This window comes from Chinchilla lanigera, unplaced genomic scaffold (genome assembly GCF_000276665.1).
Source record: "Chinchilla lanigera isolate Chin_1 unplaced genomic scaffold, ChiLan1.0 scaffold00081, whole genome shotgun sequence".
Classification (NCBI taxonomy): Eukaryota; Metazoa; Chordata; class Mammalia; order Rodentia; family Chinchillidae; genus Chinchilla; species Chinchilla lanigera.
The window spans coordinates 5859234-5865042 of NW_004955482.1; the positions used below are offsets into that span (position 1 = coordinate 5859234).

The window sequence follows — 5809 nt, forward strand, 5'->3', positions numbered from 1 at the left end:
GACCCCGCGGGCAGTGGGGGCGCTCGGGGCGAGGTTCGGGACCTGGTGGCCGCGGCGAGGGCTCAGGCGACGGTGGGGAGTCGAGTCGGGGTTCGGGGGCTCAGGCGGGAAGGGGGTCCTGAGAGAGGCTCGGCGGACTGCGGACCCGAGGCGGCTTTAAGCGGGAGCCTAGAGCCTGCGGTGGCGGTGTGCGGGCGGGGGGCTGTGGCTGAGGGGGCGCGCGGAGGGAGTTGGGGACCCGAGGTTGGGTTGGGAGGTGGCGGGACTGGCTGGCCCGAGTGGCAGGGAGGATTCGGGGTGGCGGAGGAGGCCAGGTCTGGGCAGCGATTCGGGAGGCTCGAGGGAAGGGGTGCAGAGACCTGGGCAGTCTGAAAGTAGGGGTGTGTGTGTGTGTGTGTGTGTGTCTGTCTGTCTGTCTGTCTGTGTGTCTGTCTGTCTTTTTGAGACAGGGTCTTGCTACGTAGTTCAGGCTGGCCTTGAGCTCACTTTGTAGCCCAGGCGGGCCTCGAACTCGCAACGATCCTCCTGCCTCAGCCTCCTGAGTGCTGGGATTACAGGCGTGCACCACCACTCCCGGCTCTGAAAGTAGGTTTTGTGGGGTCAAGTGGACTGGCGGGGTGCGAGTCTAGGGAGAGTGAGTTGCCAGGCGCGCTCGGGAGGCCCAGGGGCTGTCGCCCAGTCCAGGAAGGGCTGTGGGGGGTTGGGCCAGGAAAGTGGGAAGGGTCTGTGTGTCTGGGGGTGCCAGGAACGCCCCGGAGCGGGCCTTCCCTCCGAGGAATCGGCCGCAGCGGAGTTCCCCCAGGGCTTCTTTGGCTTGGTTCCATGGGTGGCAGCGGGGTCCTTTTTTCCATGGTTTGCCCTTCTCCCCTCAAGGAAAAAGGGAATATGCGAATTCCCATGTGGCTGGCTGGATTTGCCCGAGTGTCCTACCCCTCTGTACTTTTGAAGCAGTTTTTGGTTGTTGTTGTTTTTGTTTTTTGGGGGGTGTGGGGAGATAAAATGGGACTTGGGCGCCCCCTGCTAAGCCTACCTCTGAGATGACAGTCGGGGGTCAGCACTGTCTTGGAAAACCCGCGTGTGGCCTTTCTGGTTTTCCTCCTCCATTCCTCGCTTGTGGTTTGCTCTCAGGGGTGACTGACTTCTCCCTTGCAGGTTAGCAATGCAAACTTCCTTCTTTTTTTCCCCCTACCGTTGGGTCCCTGTGAAAGTCCGTGTCCAGCGGGCAGGCGGACCCAGGCTGATCCAGCTCTTCCCGGCCCACCTACCACTCCTTTGTCTCCAAGTGAGTCTTCCCAGGCCTACAGCTCCAGCCGCTCAGCCCTAAGCCCATGTGGGGGCTTTTGGCTTTCTTTCCCTGGAGGAATTGGTCAGCCCTGAGCCAGCCCCCTTAAAAGGGAGCTTGTATGGAGGTTGCATATTCAAAATCCCTGGAAAACCCTCAACAGATCATTGTCTGGAGCTACAGAGAGGCCACTGTAGTAAGATGGTATCAGTCTTTCCATTAATACACCCCTTGTATTCACAGGCTTTGTAACTTGGCACAGAGCACGTTGCTCCGAGATGCAATTTACCCATTTATGTTCTCCATGTGGCACTTTCCATTTTAGAGAATAATAAGTGACAAAATCCATCTTTCTTGACTGAATGAGAGTTTCATGTCTCCAGAGAAAGGAAATCTTTGCTTAGTTTCTCTGCTTTTCCGTTGCTGGGAGACCTTTTGTTGGTTGTCAGCAGGGCATCTTTCTAGCTTAATAATAAAATGATAGGTGTATTTTTCTCATGTGTAACTGCCTCCAAGTTACTCTGTAATAGGTGACTATTGTGTTTCGCTGAGAATAGAATATGATAGCTTTATTGGTGGCATCTTACTAAAAGTAGACTCCCTTTAGTGGAGGGAAGAGGTGGGGAATGAGTCTGTTCTCCTCTGGTGACTCCACAGCTGTTAGGGACAGCCTCTCTTGTTTGTTCTGTGTAGGAACCTGGAGGTTATTATTTATAGAGAAAGGTGAATTAATCTGGCAGGACTTTTATTTCTTTTTTAAGTAAAAGTGACCTTCATACCAAGTACCTTACAGAACTATTTAGGACTCACTTCATTAGACACCATGTTTAAATTACTCAACAGTACTTTGTTCTTTTGGGTGTAGTGCATTTAAAACCAGGAAGCTAAAAATGAAATAAAACCAGGAAACGGAACTGGCCAGAATACCTAAGGCGGCTCACCTGGGCAGGGTCACACTTGGGAAATCCTGCTTGTGCGTGGTGTGTTTCTGAAGGGATGGGTAGGAGGAAAAACGTCCAAAGTTCTGGCCATTGCGGTTTCACTCACACGGGAATGGCTTGTGTAGGTTTGGTTTGGAGGCGGTTTTGAGATACAGACGAAAGTATTTTGTAAACTGTTGACTCTTGACCAAGTGGACATTTATGACAGGGTGTTGGAGGTCAGTCAGGCTCTGGAACCCTGCCCCCTGGACGGCGCCTGGCCTGGGCGGTCACTTCTCTTTCTGAGCACCAGGGGAAGGAGGATTAGAGGACAACGACATGTGTGTTGTACAGTTGGTGGAAGGATCAGGTGAGATGGAGACTGTTAAACATGTGACTCAGCTACAGTTAGTGCTCAGAGCGAGTAATTGCAGCTGGGCATGGTGGCGCGTGGCTGTAGTCCCTCCGGCATTCTGGGAGGCTGGGGCAGGAGTGTTATAAGTTACAGCCTACCCCAGGCAGTTTAATGGATTCGTGAGACCCTGGCTCACAGTAGTAAATAAAAATGGGCTGGAGATGCAGTGCAGTGGGAAGGACCTGGGTTCAATCCCCAGTACCACAAAAAAAAAGTTGCTAATGATAATCACTGGAAGTTTTGTCTTTGAAAGATTACTGACAGTCCTTAATACCACACCCTGAAAAGTCAAGAAGGTCTCATCTCATAAATTTGAAGTGAAGTGGTTTTTTTTGTTTTTTTTTCTGGTACCGGGAATTGAATTTTTTTCTGGTACCGACCTTGCTCTTGCCAGGCAGGCGCCGTGCCACTGAGCTAAATCCCCAGCTCCTGAAGTGAAGTTTGATTTGCCGTTTAGCCTAGGAAACATTTTTCTGTTCTCTGGTGACAGTGGCTGTGTCTCCACGGGTCTGGGCGGAGGGAGTGAGTGGAAGAGGCTTTCATAGAGCAGAAGCGCGGGCTTAACTGAGGGCTTTTTTTTAGTTGGCAGAAGGAAGTGTTCTAAATTGTATAGTAGGGCTTCTCCGAGCCTGCGGGGATGTTTTGTGGTGGTTGGAAAGTGTGGCTGCTTTTGACGCTGTGCACTGTCAGGCTGTGTGCTGTGCTCACTCACACTGCTGTAATTGTGGTGTGTGAGCCCGAGCGCCCAGTGTGTGGGTGTTTTGTGGGCCACTGTCCTCTTTCCCTTTTTCTCTTCCTGGCTACGCAGCTCTCTGCGTGTGGTGATGCACCCTTAGTGGTCTTTATGCTCTCTGTCCTCTTGCAGTGGGCTGAAATTTCTGACGCACGCATTTAAATTTTTTTTTTAATTTTACTTTTTTTTGAGACTGAGTCTCCCTCTGACCTTTCAGTCCTCCTGCCTCAGTCTCCCGAGGAGTTGGGATTACAGGCGCGCGTCCCTGCATGTGACTCATTTTAAAATTTTCTTTACAGTTATTTCTACATGACGGCAGAGTGTACCTTTATCTGTCCGCATTAACCTGTTGGACCGGCAGAGCACTCCCTTAAAAGGAACTGTTGCTTGGGGACTAGGCAGCTGAGGCAGACCTTTGGGGTCATTTCTCCCTGTGTGCTGTCAGAGGAAACGCTGCGTGGCTCATGCTAATGGTGTCACTGCGAATCCTGATTCTGGATTTCTGTTTGTGAGGCGAGTGAAAATGCCCTCGTGCACAAAGGCTGCGGGTGTGAAAGGCAGACGTTCTATGGAAAGTAAAGAGCTGTGGTCTGGAAGAGGCCACTTCCTTCATGTCTTTCGTCGGTGATTCGTGTGTGAGGCCCAGAGCTACCCCACCAGTCGTAATGGCTCGTTGAGATGTGCCTGGCTTGACGTCCGGGACTCCTTCGGAACACACAGGCTGACTAAACACCGGGGGACTTTGGTGCTGAGCAGCTGAGATGGGAAGCCTCTGAGTCTATACTACTGCAGTTTGTTTCTGTGTGTGCAGTGCAGTCATTATTGTACATGTAAAGCTTCCACTGGTGTGGTTCAGTTTTTTCTAATGTGAATTTTGTTGATTGAGTAAAAAATTATTATTACTTTGTGTTTGTTTTTTTTCCAGTACCAGGAAAATTTTGTTGATTGAGTAAAAAATTATTATTATTTTGTTTTTGTTTTTTTTTTCCAGTACCGGGAATCAAACTCACAACCTTGCACTTGCCAGGCAGGCGCTGTGCCGCTGAGCTAAATCCCCAGCCCCAGTAAAAAATTGTGTCCAGGAATATTTCTGAAATCCACTGTATCTCATTTTATCTTAAAGGAGTATCACGGTTTTATGGGAGGGGTGTAGGTAAGAGTTGTGTGGCCACCTTTAAGTTGTTTAAACTCTGCTTCTGCTTCATCATCTGTGCAGCGGGGCGGTGTTAAGGCCCCTGAGGCTAAGTGCACGAGAAGCATTTGGTAGGGGCTAGCTACCTTTAATAAGCAATTTTCAGGACTCTTAGACCGCTTTGGATGAAATTTGATCCACTTAATTTTATTTAATTGCTCTTTACTTTTTGGGGGGTTTGAGAACAGGTCTTGCTCTATAATTCAGGCTGACCTTGAACTCATGTCAGTCCTCCCGCCTCAGCCTTCTGGGTGCTGGGATTACAGGCTGTGTTTACTTCTTTTGCTTTTACTAAAGGAAGTGCAGTATGAGCAGTGTAGCGCAGGTATTGCAGCCAGAATTGGCTTGTTTTGTTTTGTCTTGGAGACAGGATCCCCCTATGCAGGTCAGGGTCGCCTTGAAGTCACTGTGTAGCCTGGGCTGGCCTCCGCGTTGCAGCAAATCTCCTGCCTCAGCCTCCCGAGTACTGAGATTATTGTCATATGCCACATGTACAGTCATGTACTCAGAACTGGCTGTTGATAGCAGCAGTGTGGCCTTTGCCAAGTATTCGGTCTTTCCAGTTGGCAGTTTCCTTATTGGAAATAAAGGGGATGGCGGTAACCAGGCTCTGTAGGTGGTGGTGATGGTGGCAAAACAGTGCGAATGAGCTTAATGCCGTAGAGCTATAATACGGAAATGGTCGATGCTGCATGCCTGTCCTACAATTTTTTAAAAAGAGAATGGAAAAGTCAGTTGTTTTTTTTTAAGTCAGTTGTTAATAATTGACGTTGAGAGTCAGCTCAAACGATGCTTTCTGGCTGGGTTTAGTGTAGGAGCGCGGCCTGTGGTAGGAGCCTGAGTGCTGAGAAGACAGACAGCTGCATGCAGTGCTGCCCGAAGCGCACGCGCCCCTTCGGCCCTGCCCATCGTCTTGAATCAGGTGTTTAGTTCTCTAAGTGGCTTTGATGAGGGGTCAGGAAGAAGTGGCAGCAGAAGCCAGAGGCACGGGCAGAGGAGCTAGGCCGGGCTGCACGGCTGAGTCCTCGTCCGGCCTGGCCAGATGGGGTTTGCTGCTGTGCCGGAAGTGGCGGGAAATGAGAGTGTCGAGGGTAGCGTGCCCGGTGCGGGCTCCACGGCAGTTGCTTCGATGGCTGGGACCAGAGCAGCTGGTCTGCAGGGAGAGTCAGGAATGCGGGCTGCTTCGGCCCGAGGAGACTCCAGCAGGCCAGGCTGGGTGAAGAGCCAGGCACGACGGTACACCTGGAGTCCCAGGATTTGGGAAGCC

The 5809-nt window shown here is 51.0% G+C and overlaps 1 long non-coding RNA gene across 1 annotated transcript; it reads left to right on the forward strand.

Moving 5' to 3' along the window:
* The first annotated feature begins 5 nt into the window (after positions 1-5).
* On the forward strand, positions 6-4252 carry LOC106146505. The gene is made up of 2 exons (XR_001230961.1): positions 6-72; positions 3650-4252. It is a non-coding gene; the product is annotated as an uncharacterized LOC106146505 (long non-coding RNA).
* The last annotated feature ends 1557 nt before the right edge of the window (positions 4253-5809 follow it).